The sequence below is a fragment of the Sapajus apella genome, unplaced genomic scaffold (assembly GCF_009761245.1).
Source record: "Sapajus apella isolate SASKATOON/1434 unplaced genomic scaffold, GSC_monkey_1.0 scaffold159, whole genome shotgun sequence".
Taxonomy (NCBI): Eukaryota; Metazoa; Chordata; class Mammalia; order Primates; family Cebidae; genus Sapajus; species Sapajus apella.
In genome coordinates this window covers 2,163,832-2,174,629 of record NW_022437099.1, presented here as the reverse complement: position 1 = coordinate 2,174,629, position 10,798 = coordinate 2,163,832, and the positions used below count along the sequence as shown (strand labels likewise).

The window sequence follows — 10,798 nt, the reverse complement described above, 5'->3', positions numbered from 1 at the left end:
TTGATCTCTTGACCTCGTGATCCACCCGCCTCGGCCTCCCAAAGTGCTGGGATTACAGGCATGAGCCACCGCGCCCGGCCAAGTTTTACTCTTGATGCCCAGGCTGGAGTGCAATGGTGCGATCTTGGCTCACTGCAACTTCCCCCTCCCAGGTTCAAGTGATTCTCCAGCCTCAGCCTCCCAAGTAGCTGGGATTACAGGCATATGCCACCACGCCCGGCTAATTTTGTATTTTTAGTAGAGATGGAATTTCTCCATGTTGGTCAAGCTAGTCTTGAACTTCCAACCTCAGGTGATCTGCCCGCCTTGGCCTCTCCAAGTGCTGGGATTATAGGCGTAAGCCACCGTGCCTGGCCTAATTTTTGTATTTTTAGTAGAGACGGGGTTTCACTATGTTGGTCAGGCTGGTCTCAAACTCCTGACCTTGTGATCTGCCCACCTGGGCCTCCCAAAGTGCTGGGATTACAGGCAGGAGCCATCGCACCTGACTGGAAACTTTCATTTTATTTTATTTTATTTATTTGTTTTTTACCTCCCTCTCCCTCCTAGAAACTTATTTTTTAAAACTCACATGTTTGAACCCACCTTACCATTCCAGATCTCCACAGGAATGAACAAAGGAATACAAATAATTTGAGATGGCCAGGCATGGTGGCTCACACCTGTAATCTTAGCACTTTGGGAGGTCGAGGCGGGCGGATCACCTGAGGTCAGGAGTTTGAGACCAGCCTGGCCAATGTGGCGAAACCCCATCTCTACTAAAAATACAAAAATTAGCTGGGTGTGGTGGTGGGTACCTATAATCCCAGCTACCCGGGAGGCTGAGGCAGGAGAATCTCTTGAACCCAGGAGGGGGAGGTTGCAGTAAGCCGAGATCACACCACTTCTCTCCAGCCTGGGTGAAAGAGCGAAACTCTGTCTCAAACAAACAAACAAAATCCCAAATAATTGGAGTCTCTACCATTTTGGATCGTTTGTGCTTATCCTTTGTTCCTGCAGCATAAAGTTGTTCCCTCTTCAAGTTGTCCGTGACCCCAAAACATTATTCATATTCATCATAACAATATTAATGGATCCACTAAATTTGCATTCTTCTAAGGATGCAAGGGATCTAAGCATGAAAACAGCTACCATGTAGGTCAGGTGTGGTGGCTCACACCTGTAATCCCAGCACTTTGGGAGGCCAAGGCAGAAGGATCACTTGAGCCCAGGAGTTCGAGACCAGCCTAGGCAACCTAGCAAGACCTCCCCCACCCCAGCTCTACAGAAACAAAAACAAAAACAAAATCAGCCAGTGCAGTAGTTTGCATCTATAGTCTCAGCTACTTGGGAGGCTATGCTGGGAGGATTGCTTGAGCCTGAGAGATTGAGACTACAGTAAGCCAAGATCACGCCACTGCACTCCAGCCTGGGCAACAGAGCCAGACCCTGTCTAAAAAAAAAAAGAAAGAAAAAAAATGAGGCAGGAGAGGCTGGGCATGGTGGCTCACACCTGCAAGCCCAGCATTTTGGGAGGCCAAGGTGAGTGGATCACTTGAGGTCAGGAGTTCGAGACCAGCCTGGCCAACATGGTGAAACCCTGTCTCTACTAAAAATACAAAAATTAGCTGTGCGTGGTGGCAGGCACCTGCAATCCCAGCTACTTGGGAGGCTGAGGCAGGAGAATCACTTGAACCCGTGAGGCAGAGGTTGCAGTTAGCCTAGATCGCACCACAGTGCTCCAGTCTGGGCAACACAGCAAGACTGTCAAAAATAAAAAAAGAAAGAAAAAAAAGGAAGTAGCTCACTACTTTCTGGGGGTCCTCTATCTGCCTGGGACTGTGCTAAATGCCATGCATACCTGATCTCATGTACTTCTAATAAATACCCTGTAGGATGGGTGCCCTTATCCTCATTTTACAGAACCAGGTCACAGGGCACCAAGAAATTGCTTAATGTGAAACCTGGCTTCTCTGTGCTTTCCTCACCAGATCATGCTTTAAAGAAAAAAGACTTGGTGGGACACAGTGGGTCACACCTATAATCCCAGCACTTTGGGAAGTCGAGGAGGGCAGATCACTTGAGGTCAGGAGTTCAAGACCAGCCTGGCTAACATGGTGAAACTTGTCTCTACTAAAAATACAAAAATTAGTGGGGTGTGGTGGTTCTTGCCTGTAATCCCAGTTACTCAAGAGGCTGAGGCAGGAGAATCTCTTCAACCCAGGAGGCAGAGGTTGCAGTGAGCCGAGACTGCGCCACTGCACTCCAGTCTGGGTGACAGAGTGAGGCCCCATCTCAAAAAAAAAAAAAAAAAAAAGAAAAGAAAAGAAAAAGAAAAAGAAAAAAAAAAAGGCTTGACTATTTCTCTCACCTGAGACACAGTTCTCATACAAGGGTGAAGATTGTAGGCAAAGGACATGGATTCTGTTGATCAATTGTTTTATTTTTAATAATACAAAAATTAGCTAGGCATGGTGATGGGCACCTGTAATCCCAGCTACTCAGGAGGCTGAATCACTTGAACCTGAGACGTGGAGGTTGCAGTGAGCTGAGATCATGCCACTGCACTCCAGCCTGGGCAACGGCGCAAGTCTCCATTTCAAAAAAAATTATTTTTAATAATAACAATTATTCAAGGCCTTGATCTTTCAAAGTTTTGGGAGTATAGGCATGATACAGTATGTTTGGCTCACACTGATTTATAATTAGTTCTGACCGTGTTTGTTTCTCAACCCATAATGAGGAAAATGTATTCCCAAAGATTCTTAGTGAATTTGGGCTCAGTTGAATGCTAAGTCAGGAACCTAGGCTAATTTCCCAGCCTGAACTGTAGTTTGGAACAAGTTGACCCAGATATACCTCAAATCTTGTTAGCTTTCCTGGGTGTCTCTTGGACTTCTCATTACATGTCATTACAACAGGCTTCTTACCTTGCCCAGTTTAGCTTTGTGGTACTTTTGCTTGCCATTGTTTATGGCAACCAAATGGCTTGTTAAAATGCCTCTCTGCCAAGGTAGAAGGATCGCCTGAGACCAGGAGTTCCAGAGCCAGCCTGGGCAACATAGTGAGAGCCCATCTCTACCAAAAAAAAAAAAAAAAAATTAAAAATATTAGCTGGGGCTGGGCGCGGTGACTCACACTTGTAATCCTAGCACTTTGGGAGGCCAAGGTGGGTGGATCATGAGGTCAAGAGATTGAGACCATCCCGGCTAACATGATGAAACCCGGTTTCTACTAAAAATACCAAAATTATGCCGGGTGCGGTGGCTCAAGCCTGTAATCCCAGCACTTTGGGAGGCCGAGGCGGGTGGATCACGAGGTCAAGAGATCGAGACCATCCTGGTCAACATGGTGAAACCCCGTCTCTACTAAAAGTACAAAAAATTAGCTGGGCATGGTGGTGCGTGCCTGTAATCCCGGCTACTCAGGAGGCTGAGGCAGGAGAATTGCCTGAACCCAGGAGGCGGAGGTTGCGGTGAGCCGAGATCGCGCCATTGCACTCCAGCCTGGGTAACATGAGTGAAACTCCGTCTCAAAAAAAAAAAAAAAAATACGAAAATTAGGTGGGCATGGTGGCACACGCCTGTAGTCCCAGCTACTTAGGAGGTTGAGGCAGGAAAATCATGTGAGCCTGGGAGGCAGAGTTTGCAGTGAGCTGAGATTGCGCCACTGCACTCCAGCCTGGCGACAGAGCGAGACTCCGACTGAAAAAAAAAGAAATTGCCAGACATGGTGGCACACATCTGTAGTCCCAGCTATTCATAAGGCTTCGGCAGGAGAATGGCTTGAGCCAGGGAGGTCAGGCTGCAGTGAGCTGTGATCATGCCACTGCACTCCGGACTGGGCAATATAGCAAGACCCTCATTTTAAAAATAACTTTTTAAAATGCCTTACTGCCACAATGACATTTAGAGACAAAAAAATGAGTAACCAGGGAGGATATATATGCATATATGTATGTCTCTGCGTGTGTGTGTGTATATGTACATATACCTGTATCTCTCTCTATAATCCCATGTTGCCTCAGCACATCTGGTCTTTCCACGTTGTTCAAATAAACAGGACTGACAAATTTCCACCAGTGAAAATCTCTACAAGCCTAAGAATAAATTTAGCTGATCTCTAAGCTGTTTACACATTACCAGATTGATTCTGTGTTTTCTGGCAAATGTTCCATTGAAGATTCTACTCTTTAAAATGTTTAGGCCGGGCGCGGTGGCTCAAGCCTGTAATCCCAGCACTTTGGGAGGCCGAGGCGGGTGGATCACGAGGTCAAGAGATCGAGACCATCCTGGTCAACACGGTGAAACCCCGTCTCTACTAAAGCTACAAAAAATTAGCTGGGCATGGTGGCGCGTGCCTGTAATCCCAGCTGCTCAGGAGGCTGAGGCAGGAGAATTGCCTGAACCCAGGAGGCGGAGGTTGCAGTGAGCCGAGATTGTGCCATTGCACTCCAGCCTGGGAAACAAGAGCGAAACTCCGTCTCAAAAAAAAAAAAAATAAAAAATAAAAAAATAAAATGTTTAAATTATTTGCCTAAATACTGCATAAAGACATTTTCATCCTATTTTTTTTTATCAAGGGGATAGCTTGAAAAACAATGATAATTCTGCAACATGTGCACTGCAGTGCTCAAGGATAGCATCCAATGTGCACTGAAAGGAAAAAATAGCTTTCAAGAAAAGGAAGTGAGCTTTTTAATGTCAATGATAAATGTGGCAAAATATAATGCTGCAAAAATAAGGGAAACTAAAGGTTTGTGATTTTTTTTTTTGAGACAGGGTCTCACTCTGTTGTCCAGACTGGAGTGCAGTGGTGTCATAATACCTCATTGCAGACTTGAACTCCTGGGCTCAAGCGTTTCTCCCACCTCAGCTTCCTGGGTAGCTGGGACCACAGGCATGCACCACCATGCCTGGCCAGTTTTTTTCATTTTTTGTAGAGACAGGATTTCGCTATGTTGCCCAGTCTGGTCTTTAACTCCTGGGCTCAAAGGATGCACCCGCCTCGGCTTCCCAAATGCTATGATTACAGGTATGGGCCACTGCAACCAGCCTACTTTATTTATTCATTTATTTAAAAAATGCTAATCTCAGCACTTTGGGAGGCCGAGTCGGGTGGCTCACCTGAGGTCAGGACTTTGAGACCAGCCTGGTCACATGGTGAAACCCCGTGTCTACTAAAAATACAAAAAATTAGTTGGGCTAGGTGGCAGGAGCCTGTAATTCCAGCTACTCAGGAGGCTGAGCCTGGGGAAATCACTTGAACCCGGGAGGCGGAGGTTGCAGTGAGCCGAGATCACCCCATTGCACTTCAGCCTAGGCAACAAGAGCGAAACTTCATCTCAAAAAATAAAAAAAGATTTAGCACTGCAACCATTTTTAACTTTACAGTCCAGCGGCGTTAAATACATTCACTTTGTCTGCAACCATAGCTACCGTTCACCGCTTCCCTTTGTCCTCATTTTCAGGCTCACCAGTAGGGGGCGGACGGAGACAGTGCATCAGCCTCGACCCACACGTCCCCTCTCCCGCGCATGCGCGTCCTACCTGCCAAAAAGGGTGGCGGGGGCGTGCTCAGGGGCGGGGCCTGTGGGCTGCGCAGGCGCGTGGCTGGCTTTGTGACGTCAGGCCGTGCGGCCGGTCTGGGACCAGGCGGCGGCTCGTGGAGGCGCTTATCCTAGCGTGACGCGAGGACTCCGCTCCCCCGCGGCCCGCCCGCCTGCCGGCCTAGCCGCCGCCTCCTTCGCTCCCTGAGCGCTCCAGGCGAGGGCCAGCGGCTGGGGCGACGCGGAGCGGAGAGGGCGGGCAGGCGGGCGGGCGGGCTGTGGAAGCGCCGGTCTCTATATGGCGGCGGCTCTGTCGGGCCTGGCTGTCCGGCTCTCGCGCTCGGCCGCCGCCCGCTCCTATGGAGTCTTCTGCAAGGGGCTGACTCGTACACTGCTCATCTTCTTCGACCTGGCCTGGCGGCTGCGCATCAACTTCCCCTACCTCTACATCGTGGCTTCCATGATGCTCAACGTCCGCCTGCAGGTGGGTGATTCGTGCCCGCCCGGCCTCCGGCCCTCCCCGAGCGCCCCCCTCACCAGCCGGATGCAGAAGCTACGGCAGCTGCCACTGCCTGGAAGCTGAGTGTATGCCGAGCACCGTGCATTTTCCCGTGCGACACCACTTTGGGGGGACCCACTGAGGTGGTGTCGTTGTCCCCGATCTGCAAACGCGGTACTGGGGGTCAGGTGAAGCGACTTGTCTTGGGGAAAGTCCCGCAGCTCGGGAGGTGGGATCCGAGATTGCATGGGCTGGAAAGGTCTTGAAGAGGACTTTTACTAAATGTTGGGTGAATTTTCTAGTTCCCAAACTTTGCAAACCCGCCCCCCCCCTTTTTTTTTTTTTTTTTAAACTGTAAAGGAGTCTCTGCCGGGCGTGGCTCACACCTGTAATTCCAGCACTTTGGGAGCCCGAGGCGGGCGGATCACCTGAGGTCAGGAGTTCGAGACCAGCCTGCCCAACACGGAGAAGCCCTGTCTCTACTTAAAATACAAAATTAGCCGGGTGTGGTGCGACATGTCTGTAATCCCAACTACTCGAGAGGCTGAGGCGGAAGAATTGCTTGAACCCGGGAAACAGAGGTTGCAGTGCGCCGAGATCTGTCTTTGCACTCCAGCCTCGTCAACAAGAGCGAAACTCCGTCTCAAAAAAAAAAAAAAAAAAAAGACAGGGGTCTCGCTGTGTTGCCCAGGCTGGTCTTGAACTCCTGGCCTTAAGCGATCCTCACGTTTCGGCCTCCCAGTGCTGGGATTACAGGCATGAGTCACTGCACCTGGCCTGCAAAGACGTTTTATGTTATCCTTGAAGCTTAAAATGGATTGGAAGTTAACAGTGTTTTGATAAACTTACCTTATTTATTTTTGCCAGAGGTAGAAGTGAGGTGTGAGGGTGAAGACGAGGGAAAATAAAGTGGAAGAGGTGGAAGGGTGGAAGCACAAAACGTTTCAGAAGCCTGGAACCATTCAGCTGAACGTAGACTATGCTCACACTCCAGCACCCTGGAGACTGCCTTTTCTATAAAAGATTGATATTTCGGGTTTTTTTTGTTTTTTGTTTGGAGACAGAGCCTTTGTTGCCCAGGGTGGTGTGTAGTGGCTCAATCTTGGCTCATTGCAACCTCTGCCTCCTGAGTTCAAGCCATTCGCCTGACCCAGCCTTTTGAGTAACAGTGACTGCCACCATGCCCGGCTAATTTTTGTATTTTTAGTAGAGTCGGGGTTTCACCATGTTGGCCGGGCTGGTTCTCAAACTCCTGACCTCAAGTGATCTGCCCACTTTGGCCTCCCCAAGTACTGGGAGTACAGGCGTGAACCATGGTGCCCATCCGAGACTGATACTTCTACAAACGTTGAATTTCAGTTGCCTTTTTCTTTTTGGTAGAGACAGGGTCTCACTATGTTGCCTAGGGTGGTCTTGAACTTCTGGCCTCAAGCGATCCCCCTGCTTTACCCTTCCAAAGCACTAGGATTGCAGGCAGAACCCAGTGAGCCGGGCTTCAGATGCCTTTTGACCACATTTCCTTCAGTGGAAGGAAATGTGGTCAACTCAAGAATTCTTTCTCAAGGAAAGGTGGCCAGGTACTGAGCCCCTCTTGCATTCTATTTGCATACCTCTGTGATGGAGGAGGGACCCTCCCTTGGGGACAGTCCGAGGTACTTGGGTTTCTCCCTGTGTGCAGAATGAACCAGTCTGAGCAGTAGTACCAGCCAGTTATGAGACATGGCAGGTGCCTTCCCTCTCTAAAGTTGGTTTGGTCGTATCAAAGTATGATTGTCCCAGTAGCAGGTCTTCAGGTATTTAGTGCCTGACACAGGTGTTGGTAGTTAACATGAAACCTACCTCTGGCTGTTGATCAAAATTGAATTAAGGTGGCCAGGTGCAGTGGCTCACACTTGTAATCCCAACTCTTGGGGAGGCCAAGGCAGGTGGATCACGAGCTCAGGAGTTTGAGACCAGCCTGGCCAACATGGTGAAATCCTGTCTCTACTAAAATATAAAAAATTAGCTGGGAGTGGTGGTCAGGCAGTGATGGAGTGCGCCTGTAGTCCCAGCTAGTTGGGGGGCTGATGTGGGAGGATCGCTTGAGCCTGGGTGGCAGAAGTTGCAGTGAGCCGAGATTGTGCCACAGCACTGCACTCCAGCCTGGGTGACAGTGAGATCCTGTTTAAAAAAAAAAAAAAAAAAGTGTTGATATGAACTGGCTTCTTTATTTTGAGGTCCAAATTGAGATACTTTCATGTGAGCAAGGGCTTGTGGCATCCTCAAGTGGTACCCGACTAGAGGCGTCACAACCTCCATCAGGTGGTTTGAATTGTGTGAAGAGTGCTAAGGGTGCTGCTGAATCAGGTCAGGTACTGGTAAACCAAAGCCTTTGCCTTTCCCAGTCACCACCTTCGGGAATAGGGGCCCAGTGTTTGCTGAATCAGAAATCAAGATTTTTTTTTTTTTTTTTTTTTTTTTTTTTTTTTTTTTTTTTGAGACGGAGTCTTGCTCTGTTGCCCAGGCTAGAGTGCAAGTTGTGATCTCTGCTCACTGCAACCTCCACCCCCTGGGTTCAAGCGATTCTCCTGCCTCAGCCTCCAAAGTGGCTGGGATTACTGCCTACGCCACCATGCCCAGCTAATTTTTCCCTTTGTAATAAAGATGGGGTTTCACCATATTGGTCACGCTGGTCTGAAACTCCTGACTTTGTGATCTGCCCACCTTGGCCTCCCAAAATGCTGGGATTACAGGTGTGAACCACTGTGCCTGGCCTTGGAAAGGTTATTTAAATACAAATTTCATAACAAGGATCTGAGCTGTAATGATTGACAGTAAGTGCGTTTTGGTGGAAGGAAATTGGCTCTGTAAAAAGTGATGTGGGCAGTGGAGGAGAGCTAGATGCCCCAATTCCAAAAGACCATAATGGGGCGACTTGATGGGCTTGGTATCAAGGGGTAGTCCAGGTACCGCACAGCTTTTGAGAATCCGGGAGCTGAAAGTAGGCTTGCAGTTCTGGGGCAGGTGGTGGTTGGGGTTTGTGCACAGGCAAGGTAGTCACCAGGACTTGGGGAAGGGCTTTCTAAGAATTGTGTGGGCCGGCACAGGGCCCAGTAGCTCACACCTGTAATCCCAGCACTTTGGGAGGCTGAGGTGGGCGGATCACCAGAGGTCAGGAGTTTGAAAGCAGCCTGGCCATCATGGTGAAACCCTGTCTCTACTAAAATACAAAAATAAGCCCAGTGTGGTGTTGCATGCCTATAGTTCTAGCTGTTTGGGAGGCTAAGGCAGGAGAATTGCTTGAAGCTGGGAGGTGGAGGTTGCAGTGAGCTGAGTTTGTGCCACTGCACTCCAGCCTGGGCAACAAGCAAGGTTGTCTCCAAAAAAAATAAAATAAAAATAATTGTGTGGGCTGGGCACAGTGACTCACCCCTGTAAGTCCAGCACTTTGGGAGTCTGAGGTGGGAGGATTGCTTGAATTCAGGAGTTCAAGACGAGCCTGGGCAACGTAGCAAAATCTCATCTCTACAAAAAATACAAAAATTAGCTGGGCGTGGTGCATGCATATAGTTCTAGCTACTTGGGAGGCTGAGGTGGACCACTTGAGCCCAGAAGGTTGAGGAGGTAGTGAGCTGTAATTGTGCCACTGCACTCCAGGATGGGCAACAGAGCAAGACCCTGTCTCTAAAAAAAGAAAAATGTGTGAAGATTTTACGCTTGGGCTTGACCAAGTGCAACAAGCAGCGATTTCACATCCTGGCAATGGGGAATGGGGTTTCTTTCTTCTTTACTGTGATACTTACCTCTGCTACTTTAAACTCCCCTGCAAGCTTCAGAGTTTTTGTTCGTTTGTGAAAAACCACTAACTTACCTGATTAGAAGGTTTAATTTTTGTGGCTTTCTGGTAAAGGGAGTGCAACTGGAAGTAAACTCTGAAGGAATAAGGGGGACAGCCCCATGCCTCTTTTTTTTTTTGAGACAGATTCTCGCTCTGTCACCCAGGCTGGAGTGCAGTGGCACGATCTTGGCTCACCGCAACCTCTGCCTCCCAGGTTCAGGCGATTCTTCTGCCTCAGCCTCCTAAGTAGCTGGGATTGCAGGCGCCTGCCACCACTCCTGGCTAATTTTTTGTATTTTTCATAGAGACGGGGTTTCATGGTGTTAGCCAGAATGGTCTTGATCTCCTGACCTCGTGATCCACCTGCCTCAGCCTTCCACTTCGCCTGCCCCCCCCCCTTTTTTTTTTTTTTTTAAAGAACATACTGTACCATCACTTGAGGCCAGGAGCTTGAGAAGCCTGGGCAACATAGTAAGACCCCATGACTGACTATAAAACATTAAAAATTAGCTGGATGTAGTGTCACACATCTGTAGTCCTAGCTGCTTGGGAGGCTGAGGTGGGAGGATCACCTGTGCCTAGGAATTCAAAGCCGTGGTGAGCTATGATCACATTACTGCTCTCTAGCCTGGGTGACAGAGTGAGATAAAAAAAGAAAAAGCCAGGCCGGGCGCGGTGGCTCAAGCTTGTAATCCCAGCACTGTGGGAGGCCGAGGCGGGTGGATCACGAGGTCAAGAGATCGAGACCATCCTGGTCAACATGGTGAAACCCCGTCTCTACTAAAAATACAAAAAATTAGCTGGGCATGGTGGCGCGTGCCTGTAATCCCAGCTACTCAGGAGGCTGGGGCAGGAGAATTGCCTGAACCCGGGAGGCGGAGGTTGCTGTGAGCCGAGATCGCGCCATTGCACTCCAGCCTGGGTAACAAGAGCGAAACTCCGTCTCAAAAAAAAA

At 49.0% G+C, this 10,798-nt stretch overlaps 1 protein-coding gene across 2 annotated transcripts in view; it reads left to right on the top strand.

The window, feature by feature from the left end:
• The first annotated feature begins 5,601 nt into the window (after window positions 1-5,601).
• FAM220A (family with sequence similarity 220 member A) overlaps window positions 5,602-10,798 on the top strand; it is a 22,789-nt gene continuing 17,592 nt past the window's right edge. Inside the window, exon 1 of one of the 2 annotated variants that reach the window (XM_032266476.1) lies at window positions 5,602-6,011. The gene's annotated coding sequence lies outside the window, so the exon portion shown is untranslated. Of the gene's footprint in view, window positions 6,012-7,471; window positions 7,604-10,798 lie in introns of those variants that run through there. The other variant, XM_032266478.1, reaches the window with a different exon arrangement.